General features: G+C 53.4%; 1 pseudogene; it reads right to left on the reverse strand.

The window, feature by feature from the left end:
- The window catches only part of LOC119354281, a 47,561-nt pseudogene that overhangs the window by 11,741 nt on the left and 12,944 nt on the right, over window positions 1-22,876 (reverse strand).

Consider the following 22,876-nt stretch of genomic DNA (forward strand, 5'->3'; position numbering starts at 1 on the left):
GCCTCCTCCCCACCTACCTCCACTCACCTGTTCTGCCTCCCAGATCCACGCGCTCCTCCCCCCTGGCTGTCTCGCTCGCCCGCCTCACCCGAGCGCCATCGCCGCCGTTCTCCGTCGTTCACGTGGCCACCGTGTTTTCCTCGCGACCTCCTCGCGTCCAACCGCTCCGCCTCCCTCGACTACGCCTCCCCGATGAGCCGCAGGACGCCGGGCGCCCCGGAACGCTGCCCCGGCCTCGTCTTCCACTTCGGATCACAGGAGCTCGCCGGCGTCGATCCACTGCACAGCTGCTACAAAACCTCCGAGGGCCATCGTGCGTGCCGCAAGGTGAGCACCTCCCTCTCCTCCCCCTACTCCCATGTCGTTTCCTGTGCCCGTAGGCCATCATTTCCACTGTGGCCGAACTCGTCGCCGCTGCCGAGCCTCTCCGTCTCGGCCACCACCGGCCGAGCTCGCTTTCGAGCACGGCTTCGTGCCCGTAGCGCTGCCAGGAGGCCTCCCAACTGTCCACACCTCCTCCCGTGCCTCCTAGCGCGATCCCCGTCCGCGCCCGAAGCCGCCATCGCCGCATTTACTCATCGTCGGCGCTCCTCCGGCCATCCCCGCCCCTGCTGCTTGCTCCATCGGATGCGCCGCATCGCCAGCTACCTGTAGCCGCGAACCGCGCACGTTTTGGTGCCCCGTAGCACCGAAACCACCTTCGCCCGAAGTCCGGCGCCGCCCGCGGTGGTCGCCGGCGATGTTCCCGGTCGCCTCAGCCGCTCCCGCCGATGTCGTTCGACGCGGCTTCGTCTCCGCGTTTGAACGCGACTGGCCGCATTCGTTTTGATGGTCTATGGACGAATCCCGCGCGTCGCCGCTGTTCCCTGAGGTCGCCGGTGTTGCTCCGGCCGCCATACTGACCTGGCGCCGACGTGGCCCCGTGGGGCCCACCCCAGTGAGGCTGCCAGTGGGCCCGGCGCCCTAGTTGACCACGTTGACTCTGGTCAACGCTGTTGCTTTTCCCCTCCTCTGAATGACATGTGGCCCTTTTCTGTTAATTAGGCTAACTAAATGTTTTATAAATAAAACTAATTAGTTAACCTAACCAGTCACTGACTGCTGGGGCCCGCGCCCCCTAACTAACCCTGTTAGCTTAGTTAAGCCTCTGTTAGACAGAGAGGCTGACAGGTGGGTCCCACCTGTCAGTTTGACTGGTCAGAAGAGCTGACGCAATGCTGACGTCACTACTGACGCAATAAACCTTTTCTACTTTTAAATTAATTCAGAAATTGGTTTAAACTTTGAAAATCCGTAACTTTTAAACCATAACTCCGATGAAAATGTTTTCTATATGAAAGTTGCTCAGAAAAATGCAACGAATCCGAATATGCGGTCCGTTCATCTGTCACATGCCCCTAGCATGCTGAACATGGAACTTTCCCCCTCCGGTCATCTGTCTGACACAGGTCCGGAACCAGGAACACCTTCCCGGTTGTTTTCCCCCCTTCGTCAATATCACCTACCACTACGTTAGGTCACCCCTAGCACCACATATTGCCGCGTCTTGCTTTGTGTTACATTTGATTGCTCTGTTATTTAATGTGTTCCCCTTCGTTACTTCTTTCCGGTAGACTCTGAGACCGATGCCGATGTCCGTGTGTTCGACTACACCGAAGATGACCCCCCTTGCCAGAGCAACCAGGCAAGCCCCCCCTTTGATCATCCCGATATCGCCCATTCCTTTCTCTCATGCTTGCATTAGATTTTGCTACTGTTATTGTATGCTCCTATTCTGATGCATAGCCTGCTGTTGTACCTGTTATTGCACCTTACCTGCTTATCCTAAACTGCTTAGTATAGGCTGGTTAGTGATCCATCAGTGACCCCCACCTTGTCCTTGTTGCCCCTGCTTCATCATTGAAGACCCGATCAACGGGATTGAAGACCAGGCCCCGGCACCGCACATCACTCTCCCCTTAGTTGCTCGACACTGCTGGGTTACTATCGAGTGCCGAGGGTGAGACCTCTACAGCACTTCTGATGTTAACCTGTAGTGTAGCTATTCGGTCGTGGTCATCGAGGGTGATTTCCTCCTTAACCACTTCCGATACGGCTCTGTCGTGCAACCCCTCAAGTGTGAACCTCGAGGGTGATTCCTCTACGTTCACCTTGATGATTACATTGAGTGGAACCCACCGGGGGTGATTCCTTGGGTTTTCCTCTTGATGTTTGGACACACGGATACTTGGACTTTACAACTGTTACTTGGAAAGTGATGTGGAGACGGGTTGACCTGGAAGGTGCCCGTGAGATAATTACGAGGCGTGGCCGGGCATTCTTAGCCCTTGCCGCAAGTCCTCGAGACGGGGCAACGGGGTCACATCTTTCGTGAGTCTTTGCTTGTTACCGCGCGTTCCTAATCCACTACGATTTGGATATTTGATCCGAGGGGCCTCTGGCCTGATAGCACTAACCATCACGTGGGCATAGTATGGGCGTTCTGCGTCGTGTACATCAGCCGAAGCTTAATAGACGTCAGCGACGGAGCGGCGCGCGCCGGGTTGGACTGGTAAGCTCTTGCCTTTTTAGGGAGGTAGCTAGGTCTGCTCACCGGCCGCCCACGCAACGTGCAGGAGTTCCCGGGGAGATGGCCCATGACCCCTGGGGGCATAGGTTTAGTCCGGCGTGCTGGCCTCTCTATTAAGGCTAGGTCGGGTTGCGGCGTATTGTTTGGCCGAGGCCGGGCATGACCCTGGAAAGTGTGTCCGGCCGGAGTTAAGCGAGCGTGGTGGGTAAGTTGGTGCACCCCTGCAGGGAAGAAAACATCTATCGATAGCATGTCCTACGGTAACGGACACTTGGAGTTGTATCCCGATCGATACAACTAGAACTGGATACTTGTGATGAGAACTGGATGGTGATGAGGATTTGATTGCGATGATAACTGGATAGTATGGCTCTGGGATTGCTTTCTCGCAGGGAGTCGAGAAAGGATCTCTGGCCGAGGTTGATAACACTACTACCGCTTTACTTTATGCTACTCTACTCCCTCCTGTTTGCTGCAAGATGGTGGTTTCCAGAAGATGCTAGTCTTCGATAGGACTAGACCTTCTCTCTATTCTGGCATTTCTGCAGCCCAGTCCACATATACAGCCTTCCGTTGATAATGTTGCATATGTAGTGTAGATCCTTGCTTGCGAGTACTTTGGATGAGTACTCACGGTTGCTTTGCTTCCCCTTTTCCCCCTTCTTTCTTCTTTCTGGTTGTTGCAACCAGATGGTGGAGTCCAGGAGCCAGATGCCACCTTTGACGACTGCTGCTACCCCGAGGGTGCCTACTACCACGTGACGGACGCCGACGACCAAGAGTAGTTAGGAGGCTCCCAGGCAGGAGGCCTTGCCTTTTCGATCGTAGATGCTTTTGTGCTAGCCTTCTTAAGGCAAACTTGTTTAACTCATGTCTGTACTCAGATATTGTTGCTTCCGCTGACTCGTTTGTTTTCAAGCTGATGTATTCAGGCCCTCGAGGCCCCGGGCTTGTAATATAAAGCTTGTATTATTTTAATTTGTGTCTAGAGTTGTGTTGTGATATCTTCCCGTGAGTCCTTGATCTTGATCGTACACATTTGCGTGTATGATTAGTGTACGATTGAATCGAGGGCGTCACAAAACGCGAGGAGGAACAGGCCCTCCTTGCACAAGGCCAAGCAGGCGAGGACGACGATCCGGGTCTACTGATGATCGAGGAGGCCTCCCTGACAGCTTTGGCCGTCACGCCGCGTGCTGGAGCGGTGGAGGAGGTCGTCTTCCTCAACGAATCGCGCGCCCGCGTGGAACTGCGCCGCGCTCCCGGAGATCAGGACGCGGCCTGGTACCTCGACACAGGTGCGTCGAACCACATGACCGGCGATGAGGCAGCGTTTGCCGAGCTGGACAAGGGCATTCGTGGCTCGGTCAGGTTTGGGGACGGCTCGCTCATGTCAATCCACGGGCAGGGCACCGTCCTGTTCGCCGCAGCTGACGACGGGCACCGTGCACTCACCAACGTGTACTGGATCCCGCAGCTGAAGAGTAACATCGTGTCCATCGGGCAGCTTGACGAGAACGGCTGTCCTACGCACGTCGAAGCCGGCGTCATGACGGTGCGCGATCGCCAGCACCGCATCCTGGCAAGAGTGCCGCGCACCTGCAACAGGCTCTACATCGCCCGTCTACAGCTCACCAACCCCGTTTGCCTCGCTGCGCACTCCGGGACGAGGCGTGGCGCTGGCACGCACGCTTCGGGCACCAACACTTCGACGGCCTCGAGTGGCTGGCACGTCAGAACATGGTGAAGGGCATGCCTCTTTTCCACCACTCCGAGCGGGTTTGCGACGCCTGCCTAGTGGGCAAGCAACGGCGAGCGCCTTTCCCTCAGCAGGCTAACTACCGTGCCACCGAGCCGCTTGAACTTGTGCATGGTGATCTTTGCGGGCCTATCTCGCCGCCCACTCCAGGCGGCAAGCGTTACTTCCTGTTGCTTGTGGATGATCACAGCAGGTTCATGTGGTTGTACCTGCTCCGGAGCAAGGACGAGGAAGTCGAGGCGATCCAGCGCTTCCAGGCACACGCAGAGCACGAGACGGGGCGGAATCTGCGCACTTTCCGCTCTGACCGAGGCGGGGAGTTCAACTCCGGCGAGTTCAGCGCATATCTCGCTGATCTTGGGGTCCAGAGGCACCTCACCGCGCCATACTCTCCCCAACAGAATGGCGTGATGGAGAGGCGCAACCAAACCGTCGTCGGGACGGCTCGGTGCATGCTCAAGGCGATGGGAGTGCCGCCGCAATTTTGGGGCGAGGCCGTGTCCACGGCCGCGTTCGTGCTCAATAGGGCATACTCCAGAAGCGTACCAAGCAAGACGCCGTTCGAGGCCTGGCATGGCAGGAAGCCCTCTGTCGACTTCTTGTGCGTGTTCGGAAGTGTGGCGCATGTCAAGAACACGCGCCCACACCTCTCCAAGCATGAGGACCGGAGCAGAGCCATGGTGATGATCGGGTAAGAGCCAGGGAGCAAGGCGTACCGGCTCTACGACCCGATGGGCAAGCAAGTCCATGTCTCTCGTGATGTCGTCTTTGACGAGATGCGAGCATGGGACTGGGAGAAGAGTAGCACGGACCGGGCAGGTATGAGCTTTACAATTGAGCCCATGTCAATTCTCACCGGCGGTCCGGCATCTACGGCACGCTCCCCCTCGTCGCCTGGCGCCCCGCGATCACCCGCTCAGTCCGCGTCCCCATCAAGCACGCCATCCACGACATCAGCATCGGCCAGGGGCGACGACGACACCCCATCGGCGACCACTACTGCGCCCGCGGTGCCCCCGGCTCCTGCGCGCACGACCGGCAACCTCGCGCCGGTGCACCCGATGAGGACGCGCGGCAAGGACGGCATCTTCCTCCCCAACCCTCGCTACATGGACACGCCTGCGAAGGCGGCTCGGAACGCACCTCCTCCAGGGTTGGAGGAGTTCGATGACACTGACGGCGAGATCAACGACGACGAACTCGTCGACGAGCTGCACTTCGCGCTGGGCGAGGAGCTCGGCTCCTTTGAGGAGGCAAAAGGTGAGACGTCCTGGCAGCACGCGATGATGGAGGAGATGAACTCCATTGAAGCCAACCAGACCTGGGAGCTCGTGGACCTGCCCGCTGGTCACCGTCCGATCGGTCTCAAATGGGTATACAAGACCAAGAAAGATGCTCACGGCGCGGTAGTGAAGCACAAGGCGAGGTTGGTGGCGAAGGGATATGTTCAGAAGCACGGCGTCGACTACGACGAGGTGTTCGCGCCGGTGGCCAGGCTCGAGTCCGTCCGCCTCCTGCTCGCTCTGGCCGCGCGCGCGAGCTGGACTGTGCACCACATGGACGTAAAGTCCGCCTTCCTCAACGGTGAGCTAGAAGAGGAGGTCTACGTGGTGCAGCCACCAGGGTTCACGGCTACCGTGAAGACTCGAAGGTACTCAAGCTCAGAAAGGCCCTGTACGGGCTAAAGCAGCCCCGCGGGCATGGAACGCCAAGCTGGACGCGAGTCTGGGCTCGCTTGGGTTCAGCCGGTGTCCGTCTGAACACGCGGTGTACGCCAGGGGCACGGCGTCCTCGCGCTTGGTCGTTGGCGTCTACGTCGATGATCTGATCATCACTGGCTCGGACGAGGAGGAGATCGATGGCTTCAAGAAGGAGATGCAGGCACTCTTCGACATGAGCGACCTGGGACGGCTCCACTACTATCTTGGAATCGAGGTGAGGCAGCACAATGGCGGCATCGACCTTGGTCAGGCCGCGTACGCTGCCAAGATCCTCGACAAGGCGGACATGACGGGTTGCAACCCCTGTCACACGCCCATGGAGCCGCGCTTCAAGCTGAGCAGGGTGAGCTCGGCACAGCCAGTGGACGCCACCGATTACAGGAGCATCGTGGGCATGCTCCGCTACCTCGTCCACACCAGGCCAGATCTTGCTTTCTCCGTCGGGTACGTCTCCCGGTTCATGCAGGAGCCCACGACGGAGGACATGGCGGCAGTGAAACATGTTCTGCGCTATGTGGCCGGGACTTTGCACTGGGGAGTGCGGTACACGCGCAGTGACCACGATGCGCCTCTGATCGGCTACAGCGACAGCGATCTGGGTGTGGACAACAGCAGGAGCACCACCGTTGTCGCCTTCTTCCTTGGCAGCAACCTGGTCAGCTGGCAATCACAGAAGCAGAGGGTGGTGGCCCTCTCCTCATGCGAGTCGGAGTACATGGCCGCCACCACGGCGGCATGCCAAGGTATATGGCTCGCACGGCTGCTGGGAGAAATAAAGGACGAAGAACTGAAGGCGGCGGTGCTCAACATCGACAACAAGTCGGCCATCTCACTGAGTAAGAACCCTGTTTACCATGACCGGAGCAAACACATTGAAATCAGGTATCATTTTATCCGGGAGTGCGTGGAGAACGGGAATATCTAGATTGAGTTCGTTCGGTCCGGAGATCAACTTGCTGATGTGCTCACCAAGGCACTTGGGCGAGTCAAGCTTCAGGAGCAGCGCATGAAGATCGGGATGGTGGAGCTCGACGAAGCACACAAGGCTTAGGGAGTGATTGTGGACTTAAACCTTGTGTATTCGTCAGTTTAGTCTTAGCAGAAAATTAACGCTGCATAGTCAGCTGAGTAGATAAGTTTGTTAGAAAGTTTGTTTTGCTTAGAAGTAGTCCACACCCCGCACGAGCTGGATCGTGGGATGGCGCGATCGTAGTGGCTCGGCGTGGCTGTTTTCTCGGGCCGTTAGTGGCCTCGTTCCCTTTCTGTAACTAAATAAGAGGAGAAGAAGGAATGCAGAAAAGTTGCTAGTGTTCGCAACGCAAAACGGTCTTCTTGCGAGTGCGTGTGTGTGATCGGTGCTTACAAATCAATGCTAATGATAAATTAACTAAATCGTAATGGAGGTTCCACTGGTATATGTACCTGTGTGTACAGCACTGATGCATTTAGATAACTTTGCTTCTTAAATGCTTCATCTGCTTGGAGTTTCAGCTCGGACATCCTCTTTTTCACAAAATTGTCATCCTGGGAAATTCATAAGAGCTTAAGTCTGGTGCGTGAGGGAGAAACAGCACTCTAGCCAGATATCAAGGTGAAGTGAACAAATACAAGAAACAGTTCTAGTTAATTCAAGATTTCACAATCCCACTTGCAACACTGATAGGAAATGAAGTAAGAGAGCTATTTAAATAAAATGAATTGGTCGACCTGTTATTTTGAAACAAAATCAGAATTAACAGATTACCATTGGAGCAAAGCAGGTTATCAAATAAAGCATCATTAAAATAAAATGAATTTTCAGGAAGAGTTAGACAACAATGCAAATGCAATAAAACACATGCAGATTCGACGAGTATCCTATATGAATTTTTTATGTATGAAGTTTTGGTTAAACATCGAGTTGACACCAATACTGTTCAGAGTTAGCATGAACAAAATAGTCATAAGTGCGCAAGAAAATATGCTAGTGACATACCTCAAGTTGCTTGATTTCCATCTTCACATGACTAATGATTCCATCAATGCTCCAATTTGCCACAGTTGAAACAGGAGAGGTGAAAGGAAAGAGAATCTCAACGTCTTCCCGTGTACCATACTCAACAGCGAACTCTATTGGCAACCTACCAAACTGTAGAGAAACAAGGAAAGCTTTACAAAAGCAATATTTGCTTGCATGGAATTTAGGATATTGTTTATTTGATTTCCTAACTAAATGAAATCCTTGTTAGCAGTCTTCTCAGTGAATGTGATGTACTCCATACAAGAAATGTCTAGGTGCACTAGGCCTGCCTAATTCTTCTTTGTTGCGGAACATGGTGGCCCTTCTGGTAGAGAGGCATGTGAAGATTATACAATCTATAGTGACAATTTATGTCTCCTGTTTCATGTTTACTTTTGCTCCGGCTTATTATCCATCTTGGCATTATGGATTGGTTCTATTTACATGCCAAGCTAATTTGTACGTATATGTGAACTTTGTCTTTTTACCAAAGTATATATGATGTTTGTACGAGTATAATGTATTTCATGAGCCCATATATTTCTAATATTTCCCGGGCCTCCTTCCCGTCGGTAGTGGTGGACGTTACTGCCGGCTCACCTCCTTCTCCTTTATTTCTTGAGGACTACTTGTTCTTTCTGCTGCTACTAATCTCTATTCCCGTGCAGTGCACAACTCTGCCAAATCCAAGGTATAAATTGATTTGCTGCCCTATCTGTTCAGGTTCCTCCCTTTCTTATGGTTCATTGGTTTCCTGTGAAGGCGGCTCATGGCGTCAGTGGTGACGGTGGAAATATGATGTTAATACTCACTATTCATGACTAAACTTTGCCTCTCTGATGTCAATTCCAGGTAATGTGCAAATATGATGTCAGTGCCTAGACGGAACACTTTAGGTAATTTATCCCTCGTGAAAATTATCCATGTTAATACTCATGTTCATGACTAAACTTTGCCTCTCTGATGTCATCATCTTTTTAGTAGTTTACAAGACAACCAACACAGATCACAAGAATAAATTTCATCTATCTTGCTATCAGTGGCTCTAAAGAAGACATGTTAGGCAACTGAACTGGTGTGGATGCTTGAATTGATGGACTTAAGGTCCTCCGGAGCCCTATATATACATCTGAATAACCTTTTTACAATTTCTTATTGAAAACTATGTATCTTTATATGCTCATCACAGTCTCAGCAGTTGGCCATAAATTAGTGGTTTCAATTTATCAATCTAGCTGCATGGTCTCTCTGAAATTAGCATGATAAAGCTCCAATGTGCATATTTAAAGTACCTTTTGCCTTATAGACTTGTAGTGTGCAGAACTGCAGATGAATGCAACTTCTTCTGATTGAAGTGGACAAGTTCCGAAGAAAGGTTATTTTTTTGTTAATGTGCTCCTCTTTTATTTAATATACTCCCATGACAGAAATGGTGCCGGAGAGTTTCCACGTTAATGCTAAACACTGACTGTAAGTCATCTATCTCCCTGTTTTGTTACCTAAGCGTTTGACGCTATAGAAGCTTTCCTTCTTCTGTACAGATGATTATTTTTGTGTAACCAGTCTAAATATTGAAGTGATATTATTGGTGAAGTAAGACGAGTCCTCTGTGCTTGAAATTATTGAATTTCCAGATGTAGTGATGCTTTCTTGTTTCCGGGTATTTATAAGCAAGATTTGGAAGCGATTTCATCTGCACGTACATGACCGTAGTTGCTATATTTTCAGCTCTAGAGGATCTATTTTTTCTATAGTAATTGTCATTGGCAGTGGAATTCTTAGTTTCACTCGACCATGCCCAAAGGGTCCACAATATTGACAATTTTTACATGCTCATACGTGTTTCAATTGTTTTTCTTTTGGAGAAATTCATTTCAGTATCTTTTAGTACCCTTTTCCCGTCTTGAGGAAGCACTACATAAACTGGTACCAAGATAGCCGAACCAGTATTCCATAGGGTTCATGACGTTGCATCCAATAACAAGTGAAATACCAAGATTTGCGCAGATTCTGTGTTAGTAGATATTCTTTTATGAGATTCATGCTAATTTTCAGGTCTTGCATAGCTTCGATCCAAAATCATAATAATTTCTAGTGGAAAGAGGGTGTGTGATTAGGTGACCAAAGCTTATCAGGGCCTGTTGTGACGTTGTTGCAACAGCTGTTGCGGAAATTCCACAGGTATGCTTAGCAGACTGATTCTCTGCATAAAAATAGACTCTGTCATGCTTGCTTCCGTATTAGGAGAGGGAGAGGAGAATTTTTGGTGTTCATGTTGCATGTCAAGAATTCTCTCCTTGCCTCGTTGATAGTACTACTATTGCATTAACTTTCAGGTAGATTGAAATTACATAAATTTATATACAATACTACTGTTTTAAGTTTTAGGTAAATGAGATTAAGCAAAATTATATATAATATTACTATTGCATTAGCATCGAGATAAAATACTCCATGTAATGGCATCAAACCCTAACATTCCACAATAAAAAAGACGGGCGCAGCAACACGCGCCATCAGATGGCGCGCGTTGCTGCGCCCGTCTACTTTTTCATTGGAATAATTGAGATTCTCATAAATATAAGATAAATGAAACATAGAAATTCAATTACATAAAGATATGTTGTATCATTTAATAAACAAAAAAGGACATCTTATGCTAATGTATTAGGCAGTTGCACTAAGGTTGTCACGTTATAACAGTACCATAAACAAATTAGGTTGATCTCAAACTAATGTACTCCGTCTTACTTTAGGCGAAACTAATGTAGAACAATAAACTTTATTCTTGCAAAGTACTCCCTCCATACTAAATCTGCGACACTTGATATGGAATGGAGGGAGTAGTGAACTATGTTAACAAAAGATGTGAAAAACATGGATGCAGCCAGTAAATAAATAAATGGATAAATAATCACAATTGGCACATGATATACATGTATTAACAATGTATGGTTGCATCAGAGGAAAATATCCTCCACATTATAACTGCAAACCAACAAAGGAGTATATTTAAGAGAAATGCTTATTGTTAAAATGGCCATGCTCATACTGTGTCATGGGTTGAATACAAATTGAAAAGTCTTCCGCGAGCTCCATGTCTCATGTTTTGAAAATGTGCAATTCTTTTTTTCTTTGGCATGCAAAGAAATCGAAGTCGTGCTACTCCATCCACCACAACAACTAATTTAGAATACACAACGGACAACAGCATGCCTTTCTCAAGCTAGTTTGCCAGAAAATGGAGCGGATAAGATAAATTTAGTAGTTGTAAGCCTGTAAGTTAAAAAACAAATTGAACTGTGTTCAATTGTGATGGACTTCATACGAGGCAAAGCTCAGGCATACCCTAATATCTCGGAGCACTTGGATAAGCTAGTGTGGTCCACGATGGCATATTATCTTGTTATCCTGTTTATACAACCTCATATTCTTATCTTGAACCACTTGTAAGTTGGCAGGGATTGAAATTTACATATACACAGAATACGTTGGATGTAGGTAAACATCATCCTATCTATGCAATAGTGCTTTTAAAGACTACTGCTCTGCGTCCTCTTTTTCTTATGTTTATCACGTTGCCGGGGGTCTGATCCACGAGCACCTATGGGACCGGCGGACCGGATCCCTTTCGGTTCGGCGGGGGCGGAGGACGCACGAAGAGCGCATCGAGGCGAAGCACACGAGCGGTTTACCCAGGTTCGGGCCGCACGGATGCGTAAAACCCTACTCCTGCTTTGTGGTTTGTATTGAGTTCTTGCTCGGGAGCGCGGAGTGCTACAGTACACCCCAGCAGCTAACGAGACCGAGCGTGAGTGTTCTGTTCCTCCCTCCCCCTCTACGTTGCGCATGGGCCTCCTTTTATATGCTCAAGGGGTCACCGACAAGTGGCAACGTAGACAAGGGTAAAAATGTAAAGGTGCTGCGGTTGGTACAGCTACCTGCTACAGTGTATCATACCTAACCCAGACGGCAGGGGACAAGGGCATTAAATGCCCGTCTGCGTCGCCTAAATAGCGCAAAAGGGACCGTCAGGGACGCCACCGCTCGCCACGATGGCAATCTTGTCAGCGCCGCTTGCCACCGCGCACCCCTGGTTGCACAGCCTCCCGCCACGTACGCCTGGAAGGGTCCCAGAGCGACACGTTGGTGGATGTGCTGGAGCGCGGGCACAGAGCGGTGGCTTGCCGCGGCAAGCGCCTTGCCGCGATCGTTGTCTTGTCGCGTCCGGGAGCTTGTCGCTCACCGGGACTTGCCGGGACGCATGGCGCGTCGCAGCAAGTCCCTTGAGATGCCTTGGTTGGCCTTCCCGGCAAGCTCCTCTTGCCGGGGTCTTGCCTCCTTAGGCTTGGATGCCTTGGTTGGCCTTCCCGGCAAGCTCCTCTTGCCGGGGTCTTGTCTCCTTGGCTTGGATACTTTGTTCTTGAATGGCTCCAAAGGAACCACGGAGGACCTTGGCGGTCACCCGGCAAGCCTTGCCGCGGGATGCTGCGACTGCCCGTGCACAAGTTCGGGATACTAGGGTACCCCTACTCTAGTACACCGACAGGAGCCCCCGGGCCTGGGCCATACACGGTGCCGAGCGTTGTTGGCCCAGGCCCAAAACAGGGCACGGGCACGCGCGGCCTGGGTTACGCCGTATCTCTCTCCGTATCCACCGTGCCCTCCCCGAACGGCACGCGTTGAATGTGGCGTCGTGGGAGATATCGTGGGTGGTTTCTTTATTCGGAAATGCGGAACGTCCGCCCCCTCCCTCTTTATAAGCAGGGGAAACAGGGGTAGTTCGCCCATTCGCCGGTTGCTACTCCAATCTCGGAAATCTCCGCCGCTCCCTCGTCTTCCCAAAGCTGAGAGAGAGAGAGAGCAGCGCCCCACCCCCCATCGCCACGAGCACCACCAACGCCGTCGACCTCCTCCACCACTTCCGCCATGGCTCTCTTCTGGTCGACGGAGACGCGAGCGCACACGTGCACGAAGGTACTTCCAGCCGCTGCTTGGAAAACGGCTCCAAATGGATACCCATTCTTCGCCTTGTTCTTCTACTGCGGGCTCTGCCTGCCTTTCTCTGAGTTCTTATTTTTTTATCTTCTTTTTGTTGGATGTTTGCTTGACTCTTTTCCCTTTTCCGGCCGTCAGACCCATCTGCTGCGAAGCCGATGGAGACCGAGGTTGCCGCCGACGACGCCGCTGCCACCGAGGGAGCAGGCGGTGCTGACGATCCCGCCAGCGCAGAGGCCGCCAAAGCTGCCGCCGCAGCAGCTGGCGAGGAGTCTGGCGATCGTACTGACGGCCCTGAGGCCGCAGGAGCGCCAGGCGCTACGTCGACCGCCGACCCGTCCGCCGCTGCCGCAGCGCCAGGCTCCGAAGAGCCCCAGCCAGGCGTCTACTTGAAGGCCGGCGATGGCGTCTTCATCAACCTCCCCTGGGCGTCGAGCTCCAGGGCGCCGGTTGAAGGGGAGAGCTTCGACGGAGAGGTGCTCGCCTCCGCTGGGCTGACACTGGTTGACGCGCCCAGCAGCAGCAGCGGCGAGCCTGAGGAGGAGCAGCTGCTGCGGAAGCTGTTGTCGCTCTACCGCACGCGGCAAGCCAAGCTGGAATCCCGCGAGGCGCTTGTCGCGAAGGCGGGAGCGGATATCGAGAAGCGCGCGGAGGAGCTCCGGAGTCTCAACCAGGAAGCTCTCCGGTCCCTGGCAGAGGAGCGGGAGCAACTCACCGAAGCGTAGAAGGCCTTCTTCCTCGAGAAGGCCAAAGTTGAAGAGCAATAGCGGCTTGCCGCTGAAAAGTTGTCTGCGCAGGAGGGCGAGCTGGCGCAGCGGAAAGTCAACCTTGACGCCCACGAGGAGGAGCTTGCCTCGCGTGAGCAACAATTTGGCGAAGCCCTTAAGCAAGCAGAGGATGCTGCCGCAGTTGCCGAGGCCGCCAAGAAGGAGCTGGAGACGAAGGTGGCACAGCTGGAGGCCGATCTCGCCGAGAAGGGCAAAGAGCTTAGCGCCGCCAAGGACTCCAACGCGGATCTTGTGTTGAAGCTGACCACTTTGACCAAGACGCTGGACGGCGCCAAGGAGCAGGAGGTGGCCTTGAAGGAGGAGATCAAGGCCGACAAGGCGCTGCTGGAGAGTGCTGCCGCCGCCCAGAATGCTTTCAGGGAGAATGTGGAGCACTGGACGGAGGGTCTCATGAATGTTGCCGCAGACATTGACAGGGAGCTGGCGCAGCTGGGGATGGAAGATCTCGGGTATCCCTCCGACGAGAACCTCCAGCCCAGCGCCAAGCTCATCTTGTTCTTCAAAGGCGTGGCGACGGCCTTCCAGCGACTCCGGGAGAGGATCCCAAAGCAGCTGGCTGACGAGTCACGCATGATCTGCGCGGGAGCTCTTCAAAAAGTGTTGGTGAAGGTGGCCTTCCGCAACCCGGGCCTCAACCTCACCAACGTCCTCAAGACCTTGCCGCCGGATGCTGATCTGGAGGCGCTCAAGACCCTTGTCGCACCCATTGTGGACAAGGTGAGCGGGATCAAGAGGATCGAGGGCGATCGCGTAGACTAGGCCGCCCGTTTTCTTCTTTTCTTGTCGCTGCTGGTCATGTTATGAGAACAATCTGTTAGAGACGCGACAAGCTAACTTGTAATATAACTCTATTCTGGGTAATGATTGCAATATTATTCCCTTTACTTGATTCCTCCCTTTGTATGTTTTTGCCCTATGCTTTTAGGGAACTTGCCGGAGCAGGCACCTTAGCCGCGAGCGCTGAGTGCGGAATGTCAGCAGCCTGCTGGCGGTGCCGCTACCAACAAGAAACCTTGTCGCAACTAGTCGCAGCTCACTTAAGTTGTTGAGCGGACTCGAAACAAAGTAAGGGCGCAACTAGCTACGAGTTGGTTCCTCCGCGCATAGGTTTTCCATACAAAGTGCGGTCGTTCAAGGGAGATAACTTAAAAAATTTAAAAATCTGATTGCTCAAACTTTGGTAACTTAGCTTTTCTGTTGTTTGCTTCCCGATAAGGCGGAACTTTCTTGAACAACGCCTGGTCCATACCATTATCTTCACCTCTCCCCCCCGGCAAACTTGTGGGCGAGGGAACCTTCCTTTCCTTGAGAAAAAAGAAAGAAGAGAAAATAAAGATATGGAGCCTTACGGCTCGTTATTGCTTACCGGGGAGTAGGTGCTGCACAAAGTGTCAGATCACATATGCAAAGGATAGAAAGCATGAAATTGACAAGATGGGCGGAGCACATGAGCTTTACTTATGCATGGGGTCTGCGCCCGGCTTTGTACAAAGGATTACATGCAACAATGGCAAGACTTGTACAAAAGGTGGTTGCCGGAACAGGTTCCGGCAACCGCGCCTTACGAGTAAAACTTACGAAGATGCTCAATGTTCTAGGAATTGCTCACCGGAATGCTATCTTTGGTCTCAAGGCGGACAGCGCTAGGCCTAGTGACTCGTTTCACCCGGTAAGGGCCTTCCCACTTCGGCGTCAACTTGTTGGAATTCTTGGCGGACTGAACGCGCCGAAGAACAAGGTCTCCTTCCTCGAGACTTCTGGCATTAACTATGCGGCTATGGTAGCGGCGCAAAGCTTGCTGGTAGCGAGCAGCTCGTACAGCAGCCTGAAGACGGTCTTCCTCAAGGAGCAGCGCGTCATCTTGTCGCAGCTGCTCTTGCTCAAGCTCATCATAAGCGAGCACTCGAGGTGACCCGCATACGAGTTCCGTGGGGATAACTTCCTCTGCTCCATAGACTAGAGAGAAAGGTGTCTGGCCAGTGGCTCGATTTGGCGTCGTCCTGATCGACCAAAGAACCACCGGCAGCTCCTCGATCCAGTTTCTTCCGCACTTGTGCAGCCTGTCGAAAGTTCTGGTCTTGAGCCCGCACAGCACTTCAGCATTTGCCCTCTCCGCTTGACCGTTGCTTCTCGGGTGAACAACAGAAGCGAAGCAGACCTTGGCGCCAAGATCTTGGATGTACTGCATGAAGGTGCGGCTCGTGAATTGTGTACCGTTGTCGGTGATTATCCTGTTAGGGATCCCGAAGCGGCAAACAATCCACCTGAAGAACTTGACTGCTGACTGTGTTGTCACCTTCCTCACTGGTTCCACTTCCGGCCACTTTGTGAACTTGTCGATTGCAACGTACAAGTACTCAAAGCCCCCGATTGCTCGGGGAAAGGGGCCGAGGATGTCGAGCCCCAGACCGAAAATGGCCAGGATAAAGGGATCGTCTGGAGAGCTTGAGCTGGTTGGTGTATCTGCTTGGAATGGAACTGGCACGCTTCACACTTGGTTACTTGTGCAGTTGCATCCTGGAGGGCTGTCGGCCAAAAGAAACCTTGCCGGAATGCTTTGCCGGCAAGTGCTCTTGCGCCAATCTGGTGACCACATATGCCTCCATGTATCTCTGCCAACAGCTTTTGTCCGTCTTCCCGGTGAATACACTTCAATTTCACACCATTGAGTCTTCTTCTATACAGTGTCTTGTCGACAAACTGGTACATACTTGACTGCCGGGCTACTCTTTCTGCTTCTTCTTGCTCTTCGGGAAGTTCTCCTGTCTGAAGGAAACGGACAATCTGCTGCGCCCATGCTGGAGCTTGTGGCTCGACAACAAGGACTAAAGGCAAATCTGCGGCTGCGGGAACATCCGCCTCTACGGCGAGAATCTGCGGCTCTGCCGGAGCTTGACGTTCTCCGGCAAGCTTGCCGGAGAAAAACTTGTCGGGAGCTTCTGCTTCAACGGAACAAACCCTAGGGCTTGCCGGAGCAGATTACTCCTCAGCGCAAGGCAAATCAGTTGCTGCGGGAACGTCCGCTTCTACGGCGAGAATCTGCGGCTCTGCCGGAGCTTGACGTTCCCCGGCAAGCTTGCCGGAGCAAAACTTGCCGGGAGCTTCTGCTTCAACGGAACAAACCCTAGGGCTTGCCGGAGCAGACTGCTCCTCAGCGCTCTTGGCGTTGATCTTGGGGACCTTCTTGGCGGCGGCTTCGGGAAGCTCTGCCGGAAAATAGTCACCAGAAATCAACTTCCTCTTCTTGCTCTGTCCAGTTGATGGTGTTACAGACGGTTGAGTCAGCTTGAGCACAAAGATTCCTGGTTCCATAGGTAACTTAAGTGCGGCGCACTTTGATAGGCCATCGGCAATGGCGTTCTGAGCTCTTGGAACGTGCTCCATCTGTAGGCCGTCAAAGTGCTCTTCTAGCTTTCTCACTTCGTCGACGTAGGCTTCCATCAACGGACTCTGGTAGATCTTGTTCACTTGACGGACGACAAGCTGCGAGTCACCCCTGATGATGAGCTTCTTGATCCAAAGGGCTGCCGCGATCCTGAGGCCGGCAAGCAAGCCTTCATACTCTGCAGTATTGTTTGTTGCTTGCTCCTTGGGAAAGTGCATCTGGACTACGTACTTGAGGTGCTCTCCGGTGGGTGCGACAAGCAGCACGCCAGCGCCGGCGCCTTGCAGCGAAAAGGCACCATCAAAGTACATCAGCCACTCTTTGCTTGTTTCCTCGACGGGGATGCTCGTTTCTGGAATTTCTTCATCTGGTGTTGGCGTCCATTCTGCTATGAATTCTGCCAATGCTCTGCTTTGGATAGTTGAAGTACTCTCAAACTTGAGGTCAAAGCTTGACAGTTCCAGTGCCCACTCAACAATCCTGCCTGTTGCTTCTGGATTCTGTAGTATCATCTTCAGCGGAAAACGAGTGACAATTGTGATCTCATGTGCTTGGAAGTAATGGCGCAGCTTTCTCGAGGCCATGAGAAGGCCGAAAAGCAATTTCTGCACGCCAGAGTACCTTAACCTAGCCCCATGCAGAAGGGATCTGACAAAGTAAACTGGGCGCTGCACCATTCTCTTCTGTATCTCCTCGCGCGTCTGCACAGATCCATCCTTGTCGGGACCAGAGCTTGTCGGGGAAGCCCCCTGCCTGTCGCCAGATGCGTCTGCCGTGGTTGCTGGCTCGTCATCTGCCTCCCTCTCTGCTACTAACGCAGCACTAACCACTTGATTGGTTGCCGCTATATACAGCAGCAACTTCTCTTGTGGCTTAGGTGCGACAAGTGTTGGAGCGGAGGACATGTATCTCTTCAAGTCTTGCAGCGCAGCCTCCGCTTCTGGAGTCCATTTCATTGGACCTGCCTTTTTCAATATTTTGAAAAACGGCAGGGCGCGCTCAGCAGACCTAGAGATAAACCTGCTGAGAGCAGACACGCAACCGGCAAGTCTTTGTACATCCTTGACGTGCTTTGGTGCTTCAATCTGCTCAATGGCCTTGATCTTGTCGGGATTGGCTTTGATTCCCCGCTGAGACACGAAGAACCCGAGAAGCTTTCTGGAGGGGACTCCAAACACACACTTCTCAGGGTTGAGCTTGAGGCTGATCTTGCATAGATTTGCAAAGGTCTCGTCTAAATCTTGAATCAGAGTTGCCTTGTCCTTGCTCTTGACCACTATGTCATCCATATAGGCTTCCACATTTCTGTGTATTTGTGGCTCAAGAGCGACATGGACTACCCTTGCAAATGTTGAACCAGCATTTTTCAAACCGAAAGGCATCCGTATGAAACAATACGTGCCACATGGAGTGATGAATGCGGTCTTCTCTTCATCCTCTTCTGCCATGAAGATCTGATGGTATCCTGAGTATGCGTCAAGAAATGAAAGCAAGTCACATCCGGCCGTGGAGTCAACAATCTGGTCAATGCGCGGCAGAGGAAATGGGTCTTTGGGACAAGTTTTGCTAACATCGGTAAAGTCGATACAAAGTCTCCATTTCCCGTTCGCCTTGCGCACGACTACAGGATTGGCCAACCACGTAGGATGGAGCACTCCTCTGACAAGGCCTGCTGCTTCCAACTTCTTGATCTCTTCTGCGATGAATTCTTGGCGCTCCACTGCTTGCTTCCTGACCTTCTGCTTGACGGGCCGCGCATGAGGACAAACGGCAAGATGGTGCTCAATTACTTTCCTGGGAACACTGGGGATGTCGCACGGTTGCCATGCAAACACGTCGACGTTCGCCCGCAGGAAAGCAATGAGCGCGCTTTCCTATTTAGGGTCGAGAGTGGCACTGATGGTGAAGATACCACCAGTGCCATCCTCCTTGGCGGACACCTTCTTGGTCTCTGGCGGAGCTGCCATTATCTTCTTACACTTGCCGGTGGAGCTCGATGGTGCGTCCTCGACGGTAGCGCAGCACTCCGAAGAGGTGCGCTTGCCGGAGTGGGCATCAGAGCTCTTGCCGGACTTGGTCTTCTTCTTCCCCCCGGGAGCTTCAACGGCAAGTGACTTGCGATCTGTTGCGGCTGCCGCTTCCCGGTAGATTTTGTTGGCGCAGATAAGAGCATCCTTCTTGTCGCCAGGGACAGAGAATACGCTTATCGGGCCTGGCATCTTTAGCATGTTGTATGCGTAGTGAGAGGCTGCCATGAACTTGGCGAGTGCTGGACGGCCGAGTATCCCATTGTAAGGTAATGGAAAATCGGCAACGTCAAAAGTGACCCTCTCAGTCCTGAAGTTCACCTCGTTGCCAAATGTTACTGGCAACGTGACCTTCCCCTTCGGCTTGCTCCTTCCCGGGTTGATTCCTTGGAATGTGCCGGTCTCTTCAAGCTCGCTGTCAGGGATCTGGAGTTTCTGCAGTGCAGCGGAGGAGATCAGGTTCAAGCCGGCCCCGCCGTCAACTAGCATCTTAGTGACCTTGAGGTTGCGGATAGTTGGTGAAACCAACATCGGCAAGCACCCGACCGCAGTTGTCCGATCAGGGTGGTCCTCAATATCAAAGATGATAGGCGTGGTGGACCATTTCAGAGGCTTGCGTGACTCGATAGGTGGTTCCGCCGCATTGACTTCCCGCACCCACTGCTTGAGTTGGCGGTGCGAAGTATGCAGAGAAGCACTGCCGTCAACGCACAAGACCTCTGTGGCTTTCTGGAACTCCTGCTCACTAGTCTCGACACCATCCATGTCTTCATCGTTGTCGTCATCTTCATCCTTGTCGCGGCCGCGGGGAGGTCTGTCTCCTTGCCGCTGCTTGGCCTTGCCGCGGCGTCCTCCCCGGCCGGCGCGCTTCTTGCCAGATTCTCCAGCGCCACCTTGGGCCCTCTCCTTGTCGCGTCACTCGTATTCAGCCTTTTGCTGCTGGACAAGCTGCTCGACCTTCTTGCGGCTCTGGAGGTCATGGCCCTTGGTGCGGTGGATCTTGCAGTACTGCTTGTCGGTGCCGTCCTGCTTGTCGGCGACCGCCACAGCCTGGCAGTTGGTGCATGCGGCAATCTCCTTGCCGAAGCTACCAGCTTTGGCTTTCTTGGCGGCACCTTCGTTGCCGGATTGCTCAACGACTAGCATATCTTTGCCTTTCTTCTTCCTGTTGTTCCGCCGCCGGTTTTTCTTTGCCGGGGTAGCATCCTCGCTGTCAGATCCTCCTGCTCCTGTATTCTCTCCGGGGAGTTTCCTCCATTCCTCAGCGCGTGCACACTTATCGGCCAGCGCATACAGCTCACTGATGTCTCTGATCTTGCACATCACCATCTCCTCCCGCATCCTGCGGTTACGCACGTTCTGATGGAACGCGCTGATGACCGCGGCAGGGTGGACATCTGGGATGTTGTGCTGTACACGGCTGAATCTCTGAATGTACTTGCGCAGGGGCTCTCCTTCCTTCTGGGCGAGCAGATGAAGGTCACACTCTTGGCCATGGGGTTTGTGGCCGCCTGTAAAGGCGCCGACAAACTGATGGCATAGGTCTGCCCAGGAGGATATGGAGTTGTCCGGCAAGTGCATGAGCCAGGACCTGACGTTGGGCTTGAGCACCAGCGGGAAGTAGTTGGCAAGGATCTTGTCGTCCCGCCCCCCGGCAGCCTGCACCGCGATGGTGTAGATGCTGAGGAACTCCAACGGATGCGACTTGCCGTCGTACTTCTCTGGTACGTCTGGCTTGAAATTCTTCATGCTGGGCCATTGGACTTGCCGCAGCTCACGAGTAAACGCAGGGCAACCTAGCGCGTACGGCAAGTCGCTTGGTTCCCCTGGCGCATGCATGTCGATAGAGGGCCCAGCGCGCTGGTCCGATTGACGTCGTGCTTCTCTTCGGCGCTCGATGCGAGTACGAGCGTCTTCTTGCTGTCGTTTGTGTAGAACTTGGCGCTGATCGCGACGAGCTCGCGGATCTGATGACGCGGTGGAGTCGCTGTCGAGGTGGATCCGGCGAGTCGGCGATCTTGGCCTTCGGGGCAGAGAGTGCACAGTGGTTGCACCCCCACCGGTCTTGTCGCCACCGGCTCATGCCTGGCTGACTTGCTGCGGCTGCGACGTGCTCGGCTGCCATTGAGCGTCGTCGTTGGCGAAGCCGATGAGACTCTGAATGGTGGCCCTCCAGTCGTCGATCTTGTCTGCCGTTGGAGGGTAGTCCAGGAGCAGTTAAGCTCGCGCCAAAGCTTCTGCTGGAGTGGCGGGTGGCGGTGGAGAACGGTGCGAGGAGCGGGATATGCTCGGACTTCTAACTATGTTAGAAGGAGCAGTATCCCATCCAGGCAACTGTGCCTCGCTCGTGCCAGCATGTTGGCGTGCATGCTGGTCTTGAGCACTCCGAGATACACCAGCTCGATCTTGGTCCAGCAAACGCATGGTACCGTGAGTACCATGACGCTGTCGGTCCCGCGCCTCCTGAGATCGGCGCGGTGCATGTACGGACGCCGAGGTCTTGGAGTGTGCCCGGTCGTTGTGGGAGCCGGCTACGCCGCCGATGGGCAGCGCAGCCTTGTCCTTGGACCTGGCAGCACCGTGAGCTCCCTCGTCGACGCCCGTTCTTCCGCCGGCGTCTGCCCCATCAGCCGTATGCTCCGGCGGTGGTGGGTTCGGCGCGGACGGAGCGGCCGCCTCCGAAGCCTTCTTCTTCGGCGGCATGTCGATGAAGATGATGAAGATCTAACTCGTGTGAACGCCGGATCTGGTTCACACAACCTCGACGCCCCTACCTGGCGCGCCAAAGATGCCGGGGGTCTGATCCACGAGCACCTATGGGACCGGCGGACCGGATCCCTTTCGGTTCGGCGGGGGCGGAGGTCGCACGAAGAGCGGATCGAGGCGAAGTACACGAGCGGTTTACCCAGGTTCAGGCCGCACGGATGCGTAAAACCCTACTCCTGCTTTGTGGTTTGTATTGAGTTCTTGCTCGGGAGCGCGGAGTGCTACAGTACACCCCAGCAGCTAACGAGACCGAGCGTGAGTGTTCTGTTCCTCCCTCCCCCTCTACGTTGCGCATGGGCCTCCTTTTATATGCTCAAGGGGTCACCGACAGGTGGCAACGTAGACAAGGGTAAAAATGTAAAGGTGCTGCGGTTGGTACAGCTACCTGCTACAGTGTATCATACCTAACCCTGACGGCAGGGGACAAGGGCATTAAATGCCCGTCTGCGTCGCCTAAATAGCGCAAAAGGGACCGTCAGGGACGCCACCGCTCGCCACGATGGCAATCTTGTCAGCGCCGCTTGCCACTGCGCACCCCTAGCTGCACAGCCTCCCGCCACGTACGCCTGGAAGGGTCCCAGAGCGACACGTTGGTGGATGTGCTGGAGCGCGGGCACAGAGTGGTGGCTTGCCGCGTCAAGCGCCTTGCTGCGATCGTTGTCTTGTCGCGTCCGGGAGCTTGTCGCTCACCGGGACTTGCCGGAACGCGTGGCGCGTCGCGGCAAGTCCCTTGAGATGCCTTGGTTGGCCTTCCCAGCAAGAGGCCTCCTTAGGCTTGGATGCCTTGGTTGGCCTTCCCGGCAAGCTCCTCTTGCCGGGGTCTTGTCTCCTTGGCTTGGATACTTTGTTCTTGAATGGCTCCAA

The sequence above is a fragment of the Triticum dicoccoides genome, chromosome 1A (assembly GCF_002162155.2).
Source record: "Triticum dicoccoides isolate Atlit2015 ecotype Zavitan chromosome 1A, WEW_v2.0, whole genome shotgun sequence".
Classification (NCBI taxonomy): Eukaryota; Viridiplantae; Streptophyta; class Magnoliopsida; order Poales; family Poaceae; genus Triticum; species Triticum dicoccoides.